A 13,068-nucleotide genomic window follows, 5' to 3' on the forward strand; every position below is an offset into this window, starting at 1 on the left:
TCAGCCTCCCACCTGACACATTCCACCCCCTGATCCCTCCCAAAAAGCTCTCTTCCCTCCCCCACCCCACAATTGTTCCCGCCATCTTAAGTACTGGCAGAAAGTCTGCCAGTATTAAATAAAAGAGGTTTTTTTTTTTTTTAAATAAAAATAATAAAGTATTTTAGCTGTGATGGACCCCTGCCTTAGCCCCAACCTCCCTGATCCCCCCTCCAGCTCTCTAACCCTCTCCCCTACCTAATTACCGCCATCTTGGGTACTGGCAGCTGTCTGCCAGTACCCAGTTTGGCCCCAAAACCCCCCCCCAAAAGTATTTTTATTTTATTTTTTACTTAAAAAACTATTTCTGTAGTGTAGCAGCCCCCCACAATACCCCCACCCCCACCCCCTCCCAGATCCTTTTATATTTTTTTTTTAAAAAATTCCCTTTTTTTTCCCCTTTCTGCCCTCATTCATTGGTGTCAGTGTGGCTAATGGGTGCACGTACGCGCGCCCCGTGCACACGCACATGCACGCTCACGTGCACACTCACGCATCGTGCACGCGCACGCGCATCGTGCACCCGGCGGACACTGGCACTATCGCTACCGGTGCAGAGAGGGCCACAGAGTGGCTCTCTCTGCATCGGAGGCTTGTAAAGTGGTATTGCAGGATGCCTCCATATCGAGGCATCACTGCAATACCCTCAGAGCTGCTGGAAGCATTTGTGATCGCTTCCAGCACTCTGTTTGACAACTGACGTACCAGGTACGTCCATTGTCATTAACTGCTTGTTAATGCATGACGTACCTGGTACGTCAGTTGTCATTAAGGGGTTAATATAACTGTGTTGGTTATGCAAAACTGGGGAATGGGTAATAAAGGGATTATCTATCTTTTAAAACAATAAATATACTGGTGTAGACTGTCCCTTTAAGGAAAGAAGATTTAACTGCTTTTGAAAAAACTTTTTCAAATGTAATGAAACTATGAAACCCCAATATTATTTACATCATTGTTAAAAACATTTGCAAATTTTTATATTTTCTGGTATTAGTAATAAAAATTTGAACACCTGTTTTTGTTTGCTTTAAAAAAATAATAATACAACTTGTACTATGAAAAACTGCTGAATAATATTATAGTCCTAAACATATTTAGAAATAAGCATATTATTTCTTAGTACTTTGATGTAAAAAAAACCCCCCTCAAGTTTTGACAATTCCTCAGCAGCCAGTTTTAGTTAAAGAACAGAGTAAAAAAAACACTTCATATTAAAGTGTATGCTGACTAAAACAAAATATAGAATAGTATTCAAGAAAAAGTACAATTTCCGTGAACTAATGGGACTATTTAATCAACATTTTATCTTCTATACTGTGTGAGGTGTAGCACTTTTATTTTTAACAACTGTCATAGAAATATAGAATTAAATAAATTCAATATATGCAGATAACCAGTTCTCTGAATACAATTTCAGACAATTTACTTTATAGCTATGGATATTGGGGTTGGCAATATAATAGGAATTGACATAGCAAACCTGCTGGAACATTAATCGATTCTGACAACTTCTTCAATTCAGAGCCACAACTTGACCAGAACCCAAGCAGAATGATATAAAGCTTTATGAGAAAATATAGTATCCATTTATGAGTAAAATCTGTATCCATATAGCAAAGAGAGAGAAAATATCTGCTAATGTAGTGAATTTATTACATTTGACCAATGCAACTTTATTACAAACACAATAAGTGATTAAAATCTTACTGAAGTAATTTAAAATGATTTCAACTAATTTGTAATATCAATTTAAATATTAATACTGTTCATAGTAGTTGCTTTAAAGGGACAGTCTAGTCAAAATTAAACTTTCATGATTCAGATAGGGTATGCGATTTTAAACAACTTTCCAATTCACTTTTATCATCAAATTTGCTTTGTTCACTTGGTATTCTTTGTTGAAAGTTAAACCTAGGTAGGCTCATATGCTAATTTCTAAAACCTTGCAGGCTGCCTCTTATTTCAATGCATTTGGCAGTTTTTCACAGCTAGAGGGCATAATTTTATGCGTGACATACAGATAACATTGTGACCACGCCCGTGGATTTACAAGTGAGAGGGCACTGATTGGCTGAATGCATGTCTGTCAAAATAACTGAAATAAGGGGGCAGTCTGCAAAGGCTTAGATACAAGGTAACCACAGAGGTAAAAAGTATATTAATATTACCATGTTAGTTATGCAAAACAGGGAAATGGGTAATAAAGGGATTATCTATCTTTTTAAACAATAACAATTCTGGAGTAGACTGTCCCTTTAAGTTTCATAGCTTGCTATTTCTGAGGTTTTAGAAGCATCTAGTTGGTTTAAGCAGTATTATTAAACATATGAACTTCATTGTCTGCAGGAATTTTTCCACAAACATTCAAAGAACTAAAATAAATTATTTAACCATTTGTTTTGTAGACAACTGTACTAGTCAAGAAAAGTATCAAGAATAAGCAGATGAATCTACTAGACATTTTAAAAATAGAGGATATGATGATGCAACTTTAATCAAAGTTCAACAGGAGGTAGACCACTTACAGTTTGGATTATAACAGAGGATGCACTATAATTGAAAAATATTTGCCCATATTCTATACTGGTCCAAGACTAAAACATATTATACAGGAAGGATGTGAATTTATTTCCAAAAAAGGTGAATTTTTAGCTAATTATCGGCTAGATTACGAGTTTTGCGGTATGAGTGAAAAAGCAGCGTTAAGGCTCATAACGCTGCTTTTTCACTACTGCTGGTATTACGAGCCTTGTAGGTTTAGGGGCACCGCACACTTTTTTGGCCGTTCCGCAAATTAACTTACGCAATTTGCGTAGTGTCTTTTTTCAATGGGACTTCCATAGTGCCGGTATTACAAGCTTTTTCTGGGAGGCCAAAAAGTGAGCGGTACAGCCTATCCCACAAGATTCGTAACGCATTCTAAAGTCAGTAGAGTTTTACACTACAAAGCTGTAGCATAAAACTCATAACTAAAGAGTACACTAACACCCATAAACTACCTATTAACCCCTAAACCGAGGCCCTCCCGCATCTGCCGCTCAGACATCGCCACCACTAGTATAAACATATTAACCCCTAAACCGCCACACTCCCGCATTGCAAACAATAGTTACATTTTATTAACCCATAATCTGCCGCCCCTAACATCGACGCCACTATACTAAATTTATTTACCCCTAAACCTAAGTCTAACCCTAACCCTAACATCCCCTAACATTAATATAATTAAAATAAATATAAATAAAACGTACTATTAATAACTAAATAAATCCTATTTAAAACTAAATACTTACCTGTAAAATAAACCCTAAGCTAGCTACAATATAACTAATAGTTACATTGTAGCTATCTTAGGGTTTATTTTTATTTTACAGGTAAGTTTGTATTTATTTTAACTAGGTAGAATAGTTACTAAATAGTAATTAACTATTTACTAACTACCTAGCTAAAATAAATACAAATTTACCTGTAAAATAAAACCTAACCTGAGTTACACTAACACCTAACCTTACACTACAATAAAATAAATTGTTCAAAAAGACGAGTGAAACGGACCATAAGATAATATTCTCAACTTTTATTCCAGGTTAGAATTATGTAGGTCTATGGTCTATGATTAAGGCTAACGCCGAAACGCGTAAGACCATTTTCCCTGCCTATTTTTGTAGCTACGAGGTGGAGTGTACTACATAATTTTAACCTGGAATAAAAGTTGAGAATATTATCTTATGATCCGTTTCACTCGTCTTTTTGAACTATTTACCTTACGGAGTGAGGTCTCCCTTTTTGTTTGGCTCGGATCTATTGCTGTTGGAGGGTCAAAGTGTAACTCATCGAAGGAGAAGGAGGAGTCCACTGATGAAGCCCGTTCCATCTACCTGAAGAAATCAGAGTGGTGGCAAGCCGTTGAGGGTGAGAGGTGTAACAGACCTTACACACACCTGGGCAAGTAAGTCCACGGAGAATAGGTGATATCGGAGGTATCAGAAGGGCACACAGTGGTGAAGTGAACCACAGGAAAAAAGGTCTTTACTTGTCTTTTCATTAGGATGGGGACTCCGCTAGTGTTGTTGACTATTTTACCTGAGATTAGCACTTGGTATGTGTCCCGCACACACATTTTTGTTTAAATTAAATAAATTACCTAAATTAGATACAATTACCTAAATTAAAAAAAACAAAACACTAAATTACACAAAATAAAAAAAAGACATTATCAGATATTTAAACTAATTACACCTAATCTAATAGCCCCCCAAAATAAAATAAAAAACCTAGCCTAAACTAAACTACCAATTGCCCCAAAGAAATCAGCTCTTTTACCTGTAAAAAAAAATACAAACAACCACCCAACAGTAAAACCCACCACCCACACAACCAACCCCCCAAATAAAATCCTATCTAAAAAAACCTAAGCTCCCCATTGCCCTGTAAAGGGAATTTAGCTATTTTTCAGCCCAAAAGCCTTAATCTAAAACTAAAACCCACCCAATAAACCCTTAAAAAAACCTAATACTAACCCCCAAAGATCCACTTACAGTTTTGAAGACCGGACATCCATCCTTAATGAAGCCAGGAGAAGTCCTCAGCAAAGCGGCAAGAAGTCCTCAACGAAGCTGGGAGAAGTCTTCATCCAAGCCGGCAGAAGTGGTCCTCCAGACAGGCAGAAGTCTTCATTCAGACAGCATCTTCTATCTACATCCATCCGGCGCGGAGCGGCTCCATCTTCAAGACATCCGGCGTGGAGCATCCTCTTCTTTCGACGGCGACTAAAGATTGAAGGTTCCTTTAAGGGACGTCATCCAAGATGGCGTCCCTTGAATTCTGATTGGCTGATAGAATTCTATCAGCCAATCGGAATTAAAGGGGAAAAAATCCTATTGGCTGATGCAATCAACCAATAGGATGGAGCTTCAATCCTATTTGCTGATTGGAACAGCCAATAGAATGCAAGCTCAATCATATTGGCTGATTGGATCAGCCAATAGGATTGAAGCTCAATCCTATTGGCTGATTGCATCAGCCAATAGGATTTTTTCACCTTTAATTCCGATTGGCTGATATAATTCTATCAGCCAATCGGAATTCAAGGGACGCCATCTTGGATGATGTCCCTTAAAGGAACCTTCATTCTTTAGTCGCCGTCGAAAGAAGATGATGCTCCGCGCCAGATGTCTTGAAGATGGAGTCGCTCCACGCCGGATGGATGAAGATAGAAGATTCTGTCTTGATGAAGACTTCTGCCCGTCTAGAGGACCACTTCTGCCGGCTTGGATGAAGACTTCTCCCGGCTTCGTTGAGGACTTCTTGCCGCTTTGCTGAGGACATCTCCCGGCTTCGTTGAGGATGGATGTCCGGTCTTAAAAACTGTAAGTGGATCTTCGGGGGTTAGTGTTAGGTTTTTTTTTAAGGGTTTATTGGGTGGGTTTTAGTTTTATATTAGGGCTTTGGGCTGAAAAAGAGCTAAATGCCCTTTCAAGGACAATGCCCATACAAATGCCCTTTTCAGGGCAATGGGGAGCTTAGGTTTTTTAGATAGGTTTTTATTTGGGGGGGTTGGTTGTGTGGGTGGTGGCTTTTACTGTTGGTGGGTTGTTTGTATTTTTTTTACAGGTAAAAGAGCTGATTTCTTTGGGCAATGCCCTGCAAAAGGCTCTTTTATTGGTGGTTTAGTTTAGGCTAGGGTTTATATTTATTTTGGGGGGCTTTTTTATTTTGATAGGGCTATTAGATTAGGTGTAATTAGTTTAAATATCTGATAATTTCTTTTTTTCTTTTTTGTAATTTAGTGGGGTTTTTTTTGGAATTTAGGTAATTGTATTTAATTTAGGTAATTTATTTAATTGTAGTGTAAGGTTAGGTGTTAGTGTAACTCAGGTTAGGTTTTATTTTACAGGTAAATTTGTATTTATTTTAGCTAGGTAGTTAGTAAATAATTATTTACTAACTATTCTACCTAGTTAAAATAAATACAAACTTGCCTGTAAAATAAAAATAAACCCTAAGTTAGCTACAATGTAACTATTAGTTATATTGTAACTAGCTTAGGGTTTATTTTACAGGTAAGTATTTAGTTTTAAATATGAATTATTAAGGTAATGATAGTAGGTTTTATTTAGATTTTTTTTAATTATATTAATGTTAGGGGGTGTTAGGGTTAGGGTTAGACTTTGGTTTAGGGGTTAATAAATTTAGTATAGTGGCGGTGACGTTGGGGGCGGAAGATTAGGGGTTATTAAATGTAGGTAGGTGGTGGCAATGTTAGGGGCGGTAGATTAGGGGTTAATAATATTTAACTATTGTTTGCGATGTGGGAGTGTGGCGGTTTAGGGGTTAATATGTTTATTATAGTGGCGGCGATGTCCGGAGCGGCAGATTAGGGGTTAATAAGTATAATGCAGGTGTTGGCGATGTCCGGAGCTGCAGATTAGTGGTTAATAAGTATAATGTAGGTGTTGGCGATGTCCGAAGTGTAAGATTAGGGGTGTTTAGACTCAGGGTTCATGTTAGGGTGTTAGGTTTAAACATAAAATTTGTTTCCCCATAGGAATCAATGGGGCTGCGTTACGGAGCTTTACGCTGCTTTTTTGCAGGTGTTAGACTTTTTTTCAGCCGGCTCGCCCCACTGATGTCTATGGGGAAATCGTGCACGAGCACGTACAACCAGCTCACCGCTGACTTAAGCAGCGCTGGTATTGGAGTGTGGTATGGAGCTCAATTTTGCTCTACGCTCACTTCTTGCCTGTTAACGCTGGGTTTATGAAAACCAGTAATACCAGCGCTGTAGGTAAGTGAGCGGTGACAATAATGTGGAAGTTTGCACCGCACCCCTCATAACGCAAGCTTGTAATCTAGCCGTATGTATCTCCATCAGGTTTTCATAGAAGTAACAAAAATGTATGTAAAATGTGTGACTTAGTGGAAGAAGGAGATACATTTATATCCACTACTACTAGTCAGGAGTATAAAATTATTTGTTTTAATTAATTATGCGACCACACATGTAATTTACCTTTTGACCTGTAGAGGATGTTTCAAACAATATGTGGGAAAAATGAAGAGACCCCTCAAAGACAAATATTTGGATCACGTAAGGTCTAGTGAGGATCCTGATTCTGAAACAACCATAGTGAAACATTTTAGGAGTTTCATAATTCTGATGTAAATTTACTAACTGTACAAGGCATTAATCATGTCCCCTATTGGAAAAGAGGAGGGGACAGAGAGAATAAATTGAACTTATGTGAAGTTTATTGGATCTTTACGTTATAGAGCAGTTTTCCATTAGGCTTAAATACTCAAACAGACTTAGATCTGTATGTATAATCTCTGAAAGTGTTTAAAACATGTCTGCATAGGAGTCCAGTCTTCATTCTTTTTTTGTGGATACTTTGCATCATTGTGGTACTGTACTGTGTTTTGTTATATGATTCATTATATGTTTTTAACTGGAGAAATAAATACGGAACTTTTACTTTTAAGGATCAGGCTGCCTGTGATTTGTAGTGCTTGGGTTTTTGGATTTGTGTCTACTTTGTTGCATCTTAGATGGTGATGCCATCTTCAACACTTACACAGAGCCGCTGACATCATCTTCACCCTCAGTATTGCCAGCAGCAAAATTAAAATGTGGGGTTAGGAGCGAGCACACTGCTTGTTGTTTGTTTGCTGAATATATCTTAACTATGGCACATGTAAAATAATCAGCTGATAGGTGAACTGATTATTTCACCTGTGCTCAAGTTAAGATATATTCTGTTTCAGTTTCTTAAGTTTTTTTGAGGGTATATCTCTGATTTCCTGACATACTATAGTTTTGAATGCCTCAATAGCATTCCCCTTGCTGCTTATGGGGTAAAAAGTAGATTTTGGTTTGAATTCCGTGTGTTTATACTCCGTGTGCTCCTTTGATCCAGATATTCTATATGTTACTGTGGTCCAAGCTGTTGGATAAGCATTTTCAGTTTCTCTGTGTGTGCTTTCTGTATTCATGTTCTCATCGTCTTTTGGTCTAGGGCTATCCTTGGCCTCAATGTTGTCTAATTCTCTGTTTAGTTTCTTGTTTTTTTTCGAAATAACATCACTTTTGATTTTAGTTACCTTTCTTATAAGATTCTCTTTCCTCTCTGTTATGTCTTTGGAATCAACTCCTGAATTTTCTAGATTAACTATAATTTCCTCATCCTCCCTAATCTCCTGATCTAAATCTATGCTCAGAGGCTCGAGCCTCCCTGTGTTCAATAATGAGTTTCACAAAGTGTATTTGCTATAGCTAAAGCTATTAGTTTCTCTAGGTCTCTAAAGATTAGTTGTATATCTATAGTTCCTTCCTCATCCGTTAAGTTAGTAGTGTTGTTGGCGGACACGTCTATACTATTGCCTATGCCTTGGCGTAGTGATGTTAGTAAGTCCATATTCTTTTTAAATGGACCAATAATTAATTAGTCAACCAGAATTGGGTTTGTAAGATGGTTAGGCTAGGGTGTCAAAGAAATATGAAATGTTTATAAACCTAGCGCCTGTGTGGATCCTATATGCTCCGGCTGTATTGACCTCTAGCTATCAACTGGGAATTCAAAGTAATAGTTAAGTATAGCTTCTCACTTCTGTGTGGGCTAGGATGTGAATTTTGGTTATTTATTTTATAAATAGATAGTCCATTCTTTTATCCTGTAATTGTCTATTCTTTCATCCTGTAATTTTACCTCTTTAGTTGTCGGTAACACATGTAAACAGTAGTGATTTGAACCCCTTGCCCCATCATTTTTCTTCTTCCAAATTTGTAATATATTGAAGCATATGAGGTGTTATACATTTAACACTCATGGACTATATAAAATTGGACATATAGGTGTACAGTTTTTTTGAGAAAAAATTTCTGGACAGCCTGTTAAACTACTTGACAGTCCTGCTGAATACTGAACACTTTGCAACACTGTTCACTCCTCTACAGTAAACGTTTTAACTGTATAAACATTTCAACAACTTTTTTTGTGACTTCTGACTAAAACAAGAAAATCGTAAAAATTAATAAAAAATAATTTTTGTACTACTGCACACATCTAATATATACATATGGGTATAATGCAGTTTGATTGATGATGAATTAAAAAAAATCATATAAATCTCAATAAAGTTGTCCCTAATAAATACCAGTAAATGGTTTCATTTGATCTATAGAACATAATATATTGATTATAGTGAAAGGTATCTTCACAAATTATCTGCACAACAAATTATTTTATTTAAACTGCTAATTATTTTATTTTTATTTTAACAAATTATTTTAGAGCATTTACTATTGCATTTTATAAAGGACTTGATGATGAATGTGTCTGCAATTTAATAGAGCTGGCTAGTAAAAATTTCAATAACCGGTACAACCAAAATGTTATATATTTACACACGGGCTGAGTTTAGGTGCTTTGTCAGGAATGCTAGATTAGCTGACAGTGCATTTTTCTCAAAGTTCACAGAATGTAAAGACACTGGCTGTTTGGTTAAACAAACTTTTAGATAAGTGATGTATAACATTAGGTTCAAAAACCGCTGTTCTATTTGCTATGAATATCAATGGTCTATTCTTGGAGTGAATAGTAATAGTAATATATATATATATATATTTTTTTTTAAGTAGTGAGGTGTTGTGGTGTTGTATGATTTGCTGTGTGTTAGAATTGGCTCTTGTAATGTTATCACATGTATTATATTTGTTATAGTTAAATGGGCATTTAAAAAGTATATATATATATATATATATATATATATATATATATATATATATATACTGTGTGTGTGTTATCTATATATTATTATTATTATTATTATTATTATTATTATTATTATTTGCTATTAAAATATCTAAGATTTAAAAATTAATAATGTGGTGTGGTGTTTGTGTTATCATCTTTAACAGAAAGGACATAAGTATTTGAAGAAAAAAAAAAGTACAACCCTTGTCTTGTTTTCTTTTCTTTTGTGGATTGCAGCTATTACTTTTAAACTTCTTGATTGTGTGCTAGAATTATTTAATAGTCAATTTTACAGACAGTTACTAGGAATAGAGTTGGGGAAATATTGTGCTCCTACCTTTGTGTGCCTCTATCATTAAATTTAAGCGTTTTAAGATTAAGATTTATTGATGATGTCTAAGTATTCTGGGAAGGGAGTGTAGAACAATTGTGTGACTTTATGTAGACACATCATGTGAAGGGAACCATTGAAATTTGCAATTCACATATTTCATTTACATTTTGAAGTTCACATACTCCTGGAACTCTGATGCAATCATTTTCTCAGATTTAAACATCCCCAAGGCCAATGGTACGTTAACCAGTGAAACATTCTGTAAGCCTACAGCAATGAGTAAATTGCCAGAGACTTGAATTGAATGTATTGCTTGAGACTAGCAGTCATAAACCAAATACTTTAATTAAAAAAACTGCTGGAATTGTGCTTCAATCAAGAACTTTAAAGCATTCAAGAAAATATTTAAAAGAAAAATGATATTCAAATAAAGTTTTTTTTGTAATTTAGTGTTTGTTTTTTTTGTAATTTAGTAATTTATAATAGTAGATTTAATTAATTTGAGTAGGGTTAGTTTTTTTTTTATATGTAATATAGTTAATTGAATTGGTAGTTTAATGTAATTTTAGTATAATAGTTGGGGTAGGTTAATTAATAGTTTAATATAGTTTAATTTAAAGGGACACTGTACCCAAATTTTTTCTTTTGTGATTCAGATTGAGCATGACATTTTAAGCATCTGTCTAATTTACTCCTTTTATCAATTTTTCTTCTTTCTCTTGGTATCTTTATTTGAAATGCAAGAATGTAAGTTTAGATGCCGGCCCATTTTTGTTGAACAACCTGGGTTGTCCTTGCTGATTGGTGGATAAATTCATTCACCAATAAAAAAGTTGCTGTCCAGAGTACTGAACCCAAAACAAGCTTAGATGCCTTCTTTTTCAAATAAAGATATCAAGAGAACGAAGAAAAATTGATAATAGGAGTAAGTTAGAAAGTTGCTGAAAATTGCATGCTCTTTCTGAATTACAAAAGAAAAAGTTTGGGTACAGTGTCCCTTTAATTCTACAGGTAAGTTTTAATTTATTATAAGATAGGGATGTTGTAATTTTAATGTAAAGTTAGCAGGTTGTTAGGTTTAGGGGTTAATAATTTAATTTAGTTTATGGTGATGCGGGGGGCTGGCGGTTTAGGGTTTAATAGGTTTAGTTAGTGGTAGTGATGTGGGAGGCCAGGGGTTTAGGGGTTAATACGTTTATTTAGTTGTGGCGGGGTCCGGGAGCGGTGGAATAGGGGTTAATATAATTATTTAGTTGCGGCGGGTCTGGTAGCGGTAGCATATCTGGATTCCAGCAAAGCATTTTACACTGTTCCACACAACAAACTAATTTACAAACTGTACTTCCTTAGTCTAGATAAAAAATTTGTGAAATGGGTAAAATGCTGGCTTAAAGGGACACTGAACCCAAAATTTTTCTTTTGTGATTCAGATAGAGCATGTAATTTTAAGCAACTTTCTAATTTACTCCTACTATCAAATTATCTTCATTCTCTTGGTATCTTTAGTTGAAAAGCAAGAATGTAAGTTTAGATGCCAGCCCATTTTTAATGTACAACCTGGGTTGTCCTTGCTGATTGGACAGCACCAATAAACAAGTGCTGTCCTAGGTTTTGAACCATCAATTGGCTGGCTCCTTAGCTTAGAAGCCTTCTTTTTCAAATAAAGATAGCAAGAGAACAAAGAAAAATTAGAATAAAAATAAGAGTAAATTAGAAAGTTGCTTAAAATTGCATGCTCTATCTGAATCACCAAAGAAAATAATTGGGTTCAGTGTCCCTTTAAGGACAGAAACGATTTTCTTAGTAAATTAAGTACATTCAGCAGAGGGGGCAGTTACTAGTGGTGTTCCTCAGGGGTCAATTCTGGGGCCTGCTTTGTTTAACATGTTTCAACAGTGATATCAACAAAGGGCTACAGGGTAAAGTATGTCTGTTTGCAGAGTAGATGTTACGGGACGACGACAAATGAGAAGTAATATTAAAAAAAATTGAGGATTAGCAAAATACTGGGATCTAAACTTTCATGATTCAGATAGGGCATGCAATTGTAAACAACTTTTCAATTTACTTTTATCATAACAATTTCTTTGTTCTTTTAGTATTCTTTGTTGAAAACTAAACCTAGGTAGGCTCATATGCTAATCGCTAAGCCCTTTAAGGCCACCTCTTATCTCAGGGCATTTTGACAGTTTTTCACTGTATAGATAGATATAGATAACATTATACTCACACAAATAGAGTCACCTACGAGTCAGCACTGATTGGCTAAAATACAAGTCTGTCAAAATAACTGAGATAAGGGTTCAGTCTGCTGAGGCTTAGATACAAGTTAATCACAGAAGTAAAAAGTATATTAATTTAATTTGTTGGATATGCAAAACTGGGGAATGGATAATAAAAGGAAGTATCTGTCTTTTCAAACAATAAAAATTCTGGAGTAGACTGGTTCTTTAACACTGCAAACTGAAACAAATATGCATTTAGGAAAGAAAAATGTGTTAATTACAGACGTAATGACACTTTACTGACTGTTACAAATGAGGAACGGGACTTAATAATTATTATTTTAGATTATTTCAAATTTAGTATACAATGTAGTATTGCAGCGAGTAAGGCCAGTAGAATGCTTAGTTGCATTATTAGAGGTATTTGCAGCAGAAATAGTAAGAATCTTATGCCACTTTACAGAATACTAGTTAGGCCTCATCTTGAGTATTTTGTCCAGATCTGGAGGCCATATATCCAGAAGGATATAAGCAAACTGGAATTTGTTGCAAAAGAAGGCTACATGACCTAAATATGTATAGCTTAGAGGAGATTTGTATGATGCTGACAGCTGATGGGTAAAATGACTGCTTAGTTGTGAAATATATACATGGTAAGATTAAGAGTGAAGTGTAAGTTAGAGCTTTAGTGGGGGTGCATTTGTGTGATGCCAAA

Source organism: Bombina bombina, chromosome 10 (assembly GCF_027579735.1).
Source record: "Bombina bombina isolate aBomBom1 chromosome 10, aBomBom1.pri, whole genome shotgun sequence".
NCBI classification, from domain to species: Eukaryota; Metazoa; Chordata; class Amphibia; order Anura; family Bombinatoridae; genus Bombina; species Bombina bombina.